Source organism: Dermacentor albipictus, chromosome 5, assembly GCF_038994185.2.
Source record: "Dermacentor albipictus isolate Rhodes 1998 colony chromosome 5, USDA_Dalb.pri_finalv2, whole genome shotgun sequence".
Taxonomy (NCBI): domain Eukaryota; kingdom Metazoa; phylum Arthropoda; class Arachnida; order Ixodida; family Ixodidae; genus Dermacentor; species Dermacentor albipictus.
In genome coordinates, this window is record NC_091825.1 from 87,233,683 (window position 1) to 87,246,795 (window position 13,113).

General features: G+C 45.3%; 1 protein-coding gene across 11 annotated transcripts in view; it reads right to left on the reverse strand.

Annotated features, from left to right (window-relative positions):
* LOC135906845 (cytochrome b5 reductase 4) overlaps nucleotides 1-13,113 on the reverse strand; it is a 441,851-nt gene that overhangs the window by 155,779 nt on the left and 272,959 nt on the right. The window lies entirely within an intron of this gene.

The following is a 13,113-nucleotide window of genomic DNA, read 5'->3' on the forward strand; positions in this document are numbered from 1 at the left end:
AAGCTCACAGCTTGGATGCTACGTGCTCGAGGAACCAATTTTACCACTCTAAGTCATCCTTAGCATTCACGTTTCTAGCATCCATCGAAAAGCCTTAAAGCGCACGGAGGAATGACGCTGATCCAACAGGCCATTTTTCAGACAATCTCTCGGACAACTTCTACTCTTCCTTCAGCCCGTTTTCCCTCTCGAACACTCCCTGTCAGCACCTCCTTCCATTTCCACCATGCGGTGGTCATCAGGCACTGTCGTCAGAACAGTCAGAAGGCGGCGACAGCGGCAGCTAATGACCGCAATGCTTCTTGCGTTCTCCTGGCCCGGCAGAGTGAGTGCAAGCAGGTCGACACGCAAAAAAAAAAAAATAACGATAGCGGGTAGTTACTGGGTGTCGTTAGCGAATCCTTCAACGTGTGGCAAGCGACGCTTGAAGCACGCACCTGGAACCCCGTCAACCTTGCGCCGTGGCGTTTTCTTTTTTTTGTAGTTGTAGCTTTATTTATGACTGTCCTCTCGGCGCGGCACGTAGTTCGAACCGGAAGGCCACGAGCGGTGTGCGCCGTCGGTGTTGTTTACGTTCAGGCAAGGACGCGTCTGTCCGGGGCCACTGTAAATAACGACCCGTTTCCCAGCGCGCGTTAGAGAAAGTGCGTTAAGCTTTAGTCAGGCAAAGGAGAAGCGCGTTAGCAGCATCTGCTCTGATGGAGTTGAACAAACGCCGCACCACGGTAATCAAATATATATATATATATATATATATATATATATATATATATATATATATATATATATATATATATATATATATATATATATATATATATATATATATATATATATATAAACACGTTTCTGTCGAGATACCGATAGGCCGGGTAGCAGCTACGCCAAACCCAGGGGCCGTCCAAAACATCAGGCTTCACTTCAAAAAAGGACCTCACGCAAATGTAAGAAGTATCATTACAAAACCTTGTGCAGTGCCCGTAGTTTTTGTTTCAGGAGTGCAGGCAAAATTTAGTGGTGACATAATCGTAGCGGCACGACATCGTCCTTCTTTTTATGAGTGCAGGGAAGCTTGGCACCACGGCTGGTAACAGCTAGTCATTTATTTATTTTTTTTCGCTCAGTCGAGCAGTGCATGGCCAAATGCATAGCTAACTTTAAAAGAAATAACAGTATTAATGAAATAAATATTAAAATCTGCAGACGCAATTGCTTCTTTTTCGCTTAGCCCAGCAATACATAGGCAAACGTAGGCCCGCTAAATTAGGCCTATAACAATGGAACAAAACTTAAATGTCTGATGGTGCTTACACATAGTTCGAGAAAATATGCAACAGGCACATTGTACACATAGCGCGAGTATGTAGAGGAACACGATATTTGAGTTTAATGCTGGCAACGTGTTCCTACTCTAAAATAATATTCCAAGAGGAGTATTTTTCAGCGAGAAAACAATATACGGAATGTGTATCGGTCAGGGTAGGTAGACACAGTTAATTAGAGTGCAAACAGAGAGGCTGGCAGTAGTATACCTCTGGCTTGCTTCCTTTTACCGATATGCAAAACATAAATTTGCAATAAAGATGACTGAAATAAAAGGAAAAGAAAAAAATATTGATAATAAAAATGACACTTAAACACGCGTGAACCCTAACACCGACAAAGAAAGAAAAAAAGTGAAAGAACGATCATGTGCATAATATTGTCCCTATTATTTCCAGGAACATCCCCACATTTAAAACAAGCGTTTAAAAAACAATCGGCAGTGGGCATTTGTGTTGTCCGTTTTCGTTCGTCTTTCGACTTTATTTTATATCTTTCACTAGTTGCTATGACGTTGCGCTGCTGAGTACGAAGTCGCAAGTTCGGTTACCTGCCACGGCAGTCGCATTTCGACGGAGGCGGGATACAAAAACACTCGCGTGCCGCGCTTTGGGTGCACATCAAACAACTCCAGCTGATCACAACTAATTCTGGAGTTCTCCACTATGGCGCCACGGATGACCTAATACGTTGTTTCGGAACGTTAAGCCCCGGAAATGATAAGAACTCTTATTTTTTTAAACCTTTTTATTAACTCTTTTTTTTTTTTACCGGCGAGACGAACAGTCTCGGCGCGCAGTTCCATTTCTTCTATCTTTGTTTACCCAAAGGACCCGTTAGAGAGAGAGAGGGAGCGAGAGAGAAACAAGCTTTAATGGTATGCTGGAGACGTTAGCCTTGCCGGTCCTCTGACATGCCACCCCAGGTGCTGGGTGATGATTATGATATATACAGTGATATACACGGCCCACTAGGGCATAGAGGGCAGTTTTGTAAAAAAATGGGAAATCATGATAAAAATTCGCAAACCGCAGAAGTCGAAACGATACCAAGGTTAGTGTAAGAAAACGGAGAAGGAACATAACATATCCCGCACATCAAAACCTGAAATATTATTCCCTTTACAAAGGGGAAATATTTGAAAGAAATAAACGACACCAAGTGCACGTGATCGAAATGCACCGGATAACGAACTCTGCTTTTTCAAGCGAAATCAGAACCCAGAGGGAAGAAAGAAGTGACGCAGAGAAGGCAGAAATAGAAAATGTGAAGATACGTACCGATGTCGATACGGACAGGACCCAGTGAGCGCGTCTACGCGAAGTTCGGTTGACTCGAACACTATGTCCTGCTCGGTCAGCGGAACCGAAACCTACCGGCCACTCCGGTGGACGCCAGAGAGAAACTTCCTAACGTCGTTTCGCCTGTCTAGGGAAGAGTAATGGGGCGGTCTAGGTGCGGGAGGGGTGAAGAAAACGGCCCCAACGAAGTAAACGAGATAAGAGAGTGAGAGAGAGCGAGAGGCAAGCCGAGGAAAGGGGAAAGCGATGCTTACCGACACGGAAAGTAAATGACACTAACGAGAGGGACAGACACACAGAAAAAAGTACAAGTCGTACAAAAGTAAATACAAAAAAGGAAAATAGGAGAGAGACACGGTCACCGGACGCTCGCAAATGAATGTCGCGGGAAAGTGCCGAGAGAGCGAAAGAAAGGAAAACCCCGTTAAGAAGCGGGCGGCGAAAACTGGCTTGCCAACGCAGCTGGCAGGCACAGGTGTGCAACACTCGTCAAAAAAGAAAGAATCCGCTAAGAACGCGAATGTTTCCGAGTCCTGCTTGAGTCGTGATCCGTCCATTGAACTTCTGGCGGTGTAGAAAGGATCCAAATGGTGAATACGAAGTTACATGTCTCTGTTTCTCTCTCTCTCGGCCGCTACCGAGCAGAGCGAATGCAAAAGGAGGTCGATAACAGGGCACCGAGTAAGATGCGTTTTCTTTTTCTTTGGACGAAATAGCTTCACCGCTTGCACATCCTTCTGGCTCGATGCAGACTGCTGTCGCATATGCTCCTACAACTGCGCTCGCCAAGGGACGTCGGGCGCTGTTTGCAGCGGCTGTCACAACAGCCACACACGCTGGTACGGTGACAAGTCGCCCACTTGTGCGATCTGCCCACCCTTCGGCAGCGCTAACGAAGCTATGAATGGTACTCTGGGAAGGAACCGTGTAAAGTCAGGAGGAAGGTATTTGCAAGAAGCCACGAACCAAGAGTGCATGAGACTAGAAAAATGCTTGTAATGACAGCAGACGGGCCACTGCCGAACGGAGTTTCAGGAAACGTAGTTTGTTGCGTCACCCAGCAATGCGAGCAGTAAATGCAACACCGACTGCTTCATCGCTAACGCAGCAGACGTCACGCAGAATTATTCAGAAACTGACGCAACCAGATTTCAAACACTCTCGTTTCACGCGAGGATGCTAAGAATAGGGCCAAAGAAAATATCGGACTCAGTCGGCTTCAATTCATGCCGTGCCAACGGCTTAGGGAAAAGTGAGAACCTGATGTTCTGCTATGAGAACTGGAAAGAAAATAAATATTCAACAGACAATCGCTTTATTGTGAAAACCTACTTATGAGTTATAGCCGCTTTCTTTCAATTTCCTGTTTTCGGGTGACGGGACCACAAACACAATTTTTTCTGTTTCAAGATTCTTTAGTCGCGTGAGCTGCAGTGACCGGCCCTAATATGTACGACTTCTACTATGTGTTCTACTTTATTGTTTGACATTTGTCACTTCGCCTCTTTCTTTCCTCTTCCCTGCCCTTGTTCCTGTCTTCCATTTATAAGTTCCTGGCTGCTCCTTCTTTCTGAAGAGTATAGGCAGGGGTTGACAAGCCGACTCTTACGACACGCCAACCCTTATGTTATTGCCCGCACTTTCATACAAAGAAAACGTCACTCCCCATTCCATTAAGCTAGTAAGGCGTTCAGCGTGCATCCGTGAAAAACGTACTGCAAAAGCGAACCTGAATATCCATCAGTATAGACAAAAAAGGAAGCAGGTACTGCGTTTCCGGTGACGTAGACAGGCCCATGTGTGCGGGTTTTTCGTGGCGTAATCCGCCTTTTCATGGCGCGACGACGCATGCGCTCTGCCGCGAAACGTTTTGAAAGGATCGCGCGCGTGGCCGCGCACCGGGAAGTCCTAAAAAAAAAAGAAAAAACCTCTCAGCCGCACGCTTCTGCAAACACTCGTGCTGTGTACCGCGTTGAGACTGCACTATAGCAGCTCGACGTCGTGGGGTGCCGAAAACGTGCGTAGCGTAAGACTGCAACTCCACTTTGAAACGGAAAGCGGCCAGGGCTTCGTCCGAGTGGTCCGGAGTACACCGTGAGCCGTGTAGTTTCCGCCCTCACTTGCTGGTAGTGGCAGCGCGTGCCTTACTTCGCATACTGGTTTAAGGCGCCGCAACACTGGGTCGATACGAGACCGACAAGACGCTCACGCCAGCGATAGACCGTATATTCAGCAGAGTGGGCCACTGAAACCATCATACCAGACCGACAACGACGCAAGCACATACAACGTAACCGACGAGCGCGAGTTGTCGCACTGCGACGGGCTTTCTTGACGACGGCACCGACAAAATCGGCGTGCCGACCATCGTTCAACCAAACCCCGCTCGATCGAAACCCACAACACGATGGCGACAGCGCCTTCGCTTGTATATATAATTAATCGCGCTCAAAATGAGTCAAACATGCCTACACAGTTGAAATGCACAAGCTTCAACCCTCTGAAGCCAAGCATATGAAGCCTGAGTCAATGTTGATACTGATCAGCGAAGGTCAAGCCTGGTGCCGTGGAGTTCGTGCGCCCACTACCGACGGTGCTAAACTGAAATGTAAGGAGTGACGACGAAGGAAGCTGATGTCATAGTTCAGTTCTGGCATTAGCGATTTGAAATCAACTACACTTCACTTCGCACGGCGCGTACGCAATGAGCGGCAAGCGGCGACATAGCGCTGTGCCAACATCTGTACGTTACCGTATACACCGCCGGTCGCATTCGCTATACGTTGATGGGTGGGTCTGTGCGTGTTGTTATGCTGACACATTTCTCAATTACAGATATTCGCTGTTTACCTCTGCGTCAAACGGGAAGAAAGAGACGGTGCATTCGGTATACAGCTGCAAAACAAACCGTCTCACTCAGGTATACCAACGGTGTCAGTGATGGCATCCGCGTTTTCGCGAGAGAACAACACAGTTTATAAATGAGCGCTTATGCCGAGCACAGTTTGATCTAATAATGTTTTATGGCACGCGGAAACTTTAAGTATGATAGAGTTAAAGAAAAGCGAGAAATCCGTAATAAATTATTAGCCCGTAATATATGAATCTGGATCACAGTTGTCGTTGTTTAAAGGGACACTAAAGGCAGATATTAAGTCAAGCTATAGTGGCAAATTAGTGCTCGAGAATGTCTAAGGCGTCAATATTATGCCGAACAGAGCCTTAAGAACAGAGAAATTGAGGTTAATGCAGGTCATGATTAGGTACTCCCCAGGGACATTCAAGTACTTGCTCGGTGATGAAATCACTCTTAAGGTAAATTATATCACTAGTACAGAACCACTCATTGCAAAGAAAAAAAAAGAAATTTTCGTATTGTAGTATAAGAAGAAATAAAATGCTACTTGTCCAGTTCTATTTCATATTTAGAAAAAAGTACCGATTGAAGTTACCCCTGACAATGACACGGGCGGTCGAGAGGTTTCTTTTTCACTCGACTTCACGCTGCCCACGGTTTCGCGTTTCGGTAGTTTCGGTATCGCGTAATGCTGTGCTGGTTTTGCTGGCTCGCGAAACTCGCACAAACTGCAAGTAGCAGAGAATTCAACTTTCATGTGATGACGCGGGATGCCCGAACGGTCTACGTCACTTGACCAAAAAGCAGCTGCAGCTGCGAATCCGCCGCTCTGTCTCAATTGGCTCCGTGCCGCCGTCTGTCGCACGCCGTTTTACTCACCGATGGCAGCAAAGGGTGGTGATGGCGTATGCAACGTCACCACTCCCCCGGTTGGGTGGCGGCAGATTTGAAATTCGAAAAATGCTTTCGGACCGCTCATATGCAATTTTCTCGTGGACTAAGTCTTTCCTTGGCACGAAATAAGCGTTGCGAACTTTCTGGAATGGTATTTAAACAGTCTACGTCCACTTAATATTTGCCTTTTGTGTGCCTCTAAGTGGTTCAGCCGCTCATATTGACTCGTCTCAGGGCGGAACAACACGTTACATATGCGCAGAAATGCATGCTTCGCTACGTTTTGACAATGTTTCATATCAATGATGCATTTTTTCTACAAAATTTGACGCTAACAACGATCTGTGGCTGTAGATGTCGATGTAAACATGTGCACCGCTTTGATAAATCCGACGCGGAAGGCTGCGCTCGAAGACTTCGTGAATATGCGAAATGTCTGAACGATGTGTAAAAGGAATACTTAAAGCGAGCTCCAAGTGCAGAAATCACCGACAACGAACTCCAAAGCAGCCGTGCCGGCAAGCGGAACTCAGCGTGCCTTTATCGGCCACACTCTTTGCGCAACAGCGCACTCAGGCCTGCTCACCGAGTAGCCGGCGAGCGCTACATTTCCAGGAAAGACATGCTGCTCCGGAGAAGCCATTAACGATTCGCGATCCACCAAACGCACAACCGACGCGCACTCAACGTGGGCGCAGGTAAACTGATCAACCGGTGAATATTTGCCCCGGCACCCTTCCAAAACGTTTCCACCGGCGCGCAGCAGAGGGCAGCACAGGGAAATGAAAAAAAAGGCGGATTGCACGCGTGTTTCCATTTCTCTATCACCGTCAACTTTCCGTCCCAGCTGAAAAAAAAAAAAAGAAATTGCGCGAGCAGCGACACCCAAAAGTTCGGGAGATCGAGCAGTGCTGTCCTTCTCAGCCTCGCGGGTGAACTAGAGGTCAAACAAAATTACGGAAGGGTCCGCCCCGACGACGAAGGAAACCTTCCCTTGGTCGACAATGAATGAAATTAGATGCGAGATAGAAAAGAGTGCCAAGGGGAAATGCATTGAGACTATCGAGGCTATAGTCCGGTTGGCTACCCTGCTCTGAGGGCAAAGAGGGGAGTGAAAAGAAAATGAAAAGCAGGCGGGAAGAAACGTTCACTGTGGGCGCGTCACACACGTGCACAAGCGTTCAGCATTCAGCATTTCACAGACGATCGCATAAGCTGGCGAACACGAAGAAGTGCAGCAGCGCGTTCGTTCGAGCGTGCCCATCCGAGGCTTCAAGCGAAGACCATGCGGCACGGTTAGCAGGAAATTTTCGGCAGCCAAAGTAACAATTATTTGTCGGTAAATATTCGAATCAACGTCGACGGCATAAACCGACCGGGAGAGGTTACCCGCGATATAAAGGCAACACGTAATATAACGAATTTTGCGTGGAAAATGGGACGGATATGCTGTTTTTAGTTAAAAACTAAAGATGGCTCCTCACAGATTGCCTGGCAAGCGATGTCGGGTGCAAAAATATGATATACAGAGCGATATATTTTCCATTTAACTAATGTCGCGCGGACACATGTGAGAACGTTTCACACAGAGCCTTGTTAAATCATTTAGTTTCCAGAAATACTACGAGCGACTTCACTGCAGCGCAGGCGCTTGCAGACTAATACACAATACCATCAACGTTACATTGAATTACCATAATTAATAGCTTCAAAGCTAACCACTTCAAAATATGGTAACTGTTACCAAAAATTGCTCTACATCGAAAAGAAAAGAAATGAGAAGGAACTAAATGAATCTCAGTACTCCAAACATAATAGCTACGACTCTGCTATAGAAATAACTTACCTCTCAGGGTTAGAGCGGAAAAAAGATACGGAGTGGTGAGTTCCGAATTACCGTTGAGGGCGTTCATGTGACGGCGCAGTGTGCATTTTACACGAGTACTTTCGAGATAAAATTTCGCAAAGGGTGTCTTAGTACGAACAGACACACTTGATGAATACTCAACATCGCGCACAGGGAGTAAGATTGATCGTCATTTTTATACATTAATATTACATCAGAAAGGTCCAGCACATCCCCGATAGCAAACACAAGTAGCGCTCAATATGAAAGGAGAGAGAGAAAAAAAAGATTACGCGTATAATAAAAAGACAGAGAAAAATAAAATGAAATGACACGACCTGAAGAGATAGCTGCTAACAAAAGCACCGAAGCATCAATTTATGGCAGGACAGACGCACGGTGAGAAATGAACGAAAACGACCCCCTCCTCTACCCCCCCCCCCAAAATTTCTAGCCACACCCTCTGGGATTATGATTGGTGAAGGCACACGACACCACGGCTGTGTCATTAGCGAAAGTGCCATCTTCTGTATATTTTGATGTTTACTTCACCTTTCTTTAAGTTGAGCGATAGCGCACTGGGTAGCGCACCCGCCATTGATGAAAAAATAAATAAAATAAAAGAATTAAAAATATATTTCTTTTTTTTTTCTCCCATCATTCATTAACTGCTTTAGGCTGGTTACGAGCAAGATGGTGACACTGTCTCGGGCAGCCTCTGTAGCTGACGGAAGCGAGTTAGTTAGTTAGTTAGTTAGTTAGTTAGTTAGTTAGTTAGTTAGTTAGTTAGTTAGTTAGTTAGTTAGTTAGTTAGTTAGTTAGAGTTTAATGGCGCAAAAGCGACTGTACGGCTACGGTGCATCAGCCGCGACGTTATGCTCAATCAAGAGTTTTGTGTCACCAGAACTGCTTGTTGGCCTAGATGGTGCTTGCTAAAATGCATGTCTTTTGCCGCATGTTAAACTACACACAAAAAGAAAACACGCAGGGGACAACACGGGAGGAAGCTTATTACATAAAATAAAGAAAGGTTCAAGTTGTATTAGCGATACATCTGTTTTGCTCTGCAAATCGGAAACGAAATTGTCCGACCACTGGATAACATAGCATTGACATTTTTTTGCCGTGTTGGTAACTGACTTGGAAGGCATATTTAGCGCCAGCGAACAAGGATAGAAGGGAGACGAGACCACAATGCGCTAACTTCAAGTTGGTGTCGTCTTTCTTCTATCCTTGTTCGCTGGCGCTAAATATGCTTTCCAAGGGTGCTATGCAGGATGCGTCGAGTTTGGCGAAACTCGGTATCTTCACGAGCTCTGGCGACACCCCAAGATGAAAGCACGAATGGTACCGAGACACAGTTTCATTTTCCAGTTTCATTGGTTGATCTAGATTCACTCTGGCTGGCTATCATTCCTTGGGCGTTGCCTTCTGGGCGGTCGACAAACTGGGGCTCATGTGATCATACCGTCGGTATGATCACATGATCACATGATCACATGATCACATGATCGCACGACCATGATCACATATGATCATGGTCGTGCCTTCTTTCACTTGTTTGTCGTTCCACCGAGTGCATTACATGCAGAAGCAAGTTGTAAAACAAATGCATTTAGTACAATATTATTAGTTACTTTAACGTGGTTTAGAAGCATTTTGAAGCTTACGAGATGTGCACTGAATGCGTCTTAGACTAATTTGTAATTTAGTACGCTTCGCATTATACCACGAGGGAGCGCTGTAGTGGCGTCATCACATCCATTCACCGGGCAAGCATGGCGGCTAAGCATCAGAGAGGCCCAGTGTAAACAAACCCGTACAACGAGCTTGCAGTGCGCGACGTAGTGATCAGGCTCGACGAAGGCCACTATTTCTTGGATAGTTCTGTTCCTCCGTGGGCAATCTTCCCGTGCACCCGGTAAGACTGCCAATAGCTTCGGCGATTTTACAGATCGCAATGCGCACCTACTGTTCACGGCGAAGTGCTGAAGAAACAACTTGTCCGGTGCTGCTTCTGCGAGTGCGCCGAGTTCCTCCACTCTGCCTGACTGCGAGCGTCACGAACATTACATAGTGTGGGAAAAAGGTAGACATCCTATATAGCTACAATGCGACGAGGTGGTACCGACGATGGATCTCGCTACCAACACAGTGAAGGAGACTTCGACAAACTGCAGATAAGTATATTTCTACTGTTTCATATTTAGCATAATAAGAGTGCACGGATTAAGTCACTTTCGTAGTAACGAACTGAATATCCAGCAGTTTAAAGAAGGCAGTGAGAACCAATGAGTGTTCGTGTTTTATGTGCAAGTGGGCCCGCGAAAATATGGAATAGATGAAGGTAACCTTCACTAACTTGGTGAGGCAACAGAAATTCATGAGTGACATTAAGCTAGAAAATTTATGGAAGAGTATCTTTATCCAAGTGAAATATCAATAGCAAGTACTGATATAAAGGAGGAAACTTATACAGAAATTTCATGGGTTGAACAGCACATGGAAGGCATTACCGAATCGTGATCGCCACGTTACCGCTATTCTTGAAAAAAGTCTAGAATCATTGCATTCCACCGGTTATGCAATATGGGACATAAACCTGGAGGTTAACAAAGAAACTTCAGATGTCAAGGACTGTGTAGAAAGCGAAGTAACAAAAATTGTTGCAGATAGCATTAAGGCAGAAAGACAGTGGCGTAGTAAACCGTGGCAACTGATATGCTAGTTGAGATTAAAAAAGAAAGGAATCGGCAGGCAGGCCATGCACATATTCGATCACTTGTTGCCAATTCATATCAGGTGATTACATAAGCATTACAGAATGAATGTCAAGGAGAGAGAACTACAGCCAAGGATGGTAGAAAATTGCGTAATGGGACAAGAATATGATGTTTGCAGGCATAGGATGCAATCAGCTCGTATAAGACGGGATTGTAGGGTGAGGCATTTGTTTTGCAGCGAACAAAAATAGGTTTGTAGTGCTGACAGTAGAGACTCGTGAAGGTGCAGGGCTACCTCAGCTGCTGGCACACTAATCAACATGACAATTGGCTCTGAAAAAGAAAACCCCAGTTTTGAAAAATAAAGCAATGTTGTCCCAACGCATTGTTTTACTAAGCATACTACACTAGAGGCTTCCACATTTAAGGGCACTAAGTACTAATAGTGCAACGAGCATTTTTCTTTGTAAATAATGGAATTGTACGTGGCTGATTCATTCCAATACACTTTTTTGCAGCAAAACATTCTGCTGCTGGAGCCACTCAATCGCCTGGTGGCAGTAGGCGAGCGCCAGGCACGTGCTCTTGAGAGTGTGGCAAAGGTCCAGAGGGCTGCTCTGCAACAGTAGTATCGGTGCCCTCACTGCTGTCCTGTCGAGCCCACAGAAGGCACCTTATAAAGGAGCTTTCAGTTTAATATTTTGTTTATTATTCAAGAACATGAATAAAATTATTGCAGTAAACATTGTGCTGTGCATATTAGGAGACTTATAACATGCACTTTGTGTCCCTTCAAAATAGGCAAAAACGTAAGACAACCTGTGCCACTCTTGGACCATGTAAATAAAAAATACACTAATGCAGCATACACGTCATCATGCTGTTTGTTCTTTCTATGTGCAAGAATACTGTGCGTGTTCATTAGCCACAAGATGAACGGTGTGTGTAATTCACAATGAAGAAAGGAAACAGCAGGAGCTTAATAATGCTATCACCTATAGACTGTGCATATGACTGCAACACTCCCCGATTCAAATGTGCCATTACATGCATGTTCGATACCACATATTCTTTAACATTGTCTTATAATTGCATGTACCATATTTCACACATCTTAAGCCCTTGCATAGCACACTTCTGATGTATCCATTTCATAGGCCAAATAATTGTACACTTTGTCCTTTTGTGTTGTATGAAAAGCAGCATCCTTTAGAGTCGGATAAAACTTCAGAAGACAGGAGAGGCCCCACCCAGATGACCAAAGCGCAGCAGCCGATTGCCTACACGTCTAAAGAAATAGTCCCTCTCCAACGAGCATTATTAGTCTGTCTGGCGGCACGATATCAGTCTCGAGTGCGTGCCCATTGGTGCAGGCTTGTGTTCACCTGCCTTAAAGTGCAGATTCCGCAGCCTCCTAAAGTTGTATCCGACTATAGAAACACGTAAGGCCTTGCACCAGTTGCATAGACTTCTGCAATTTGATAGCACACAATGATCAGGAGCAGAAATCTATAAAGGCATCCAAGCAAAGCTGGCTGACCACACTTCCATTATGAGGGGCTGAAAAAGGTCTCGCCAAATATTCCCATGACGTCCTTGAAAAAGAGGTGGTGTTTGGCACTTCTTTAGAATCAAAAACAGATTACACTGAATGCTGTGTAGCACGTCAAAACAAACTGAGCTTGGTTATTTGCACAGCATGTAATGGGAGGTCGAGCTTCACATAGGAAACAAACTGCTCTGTCCAGTACAATTTTGAGGCCGGTATGGCACCTATTATGGCACCGGTATGGCACCTATTATGTCAACAGTGTCTATATACAAATTACATTTTTCACAGGCCATTGATTTCGCCATTATTTTTGTGTGATGGTTCTTTCAATCAGCGCTTGTATTACATGAGCAGTTGGATTTGAAAGCAAAGCTTTGTTTGCAAACCTTCCGACTTCCATAAGTGTGTGGCAAGGCACTGGCATGTTGTCGAATAGCTCACACTTCCTCGGTCCTGCACCAAAGAAGCCCAATGCTTTATTTTAAGTTGGATCGCACAACAATTCAACGGCACACAAAGAAGTGTAACACACACAGCAAAGCATTCTGCTGTGTGTATTTCTCTTTGTGTCCCGTCGAATTGTTGTGCAATTAAACTTCAAGCTTCTATACCAATAC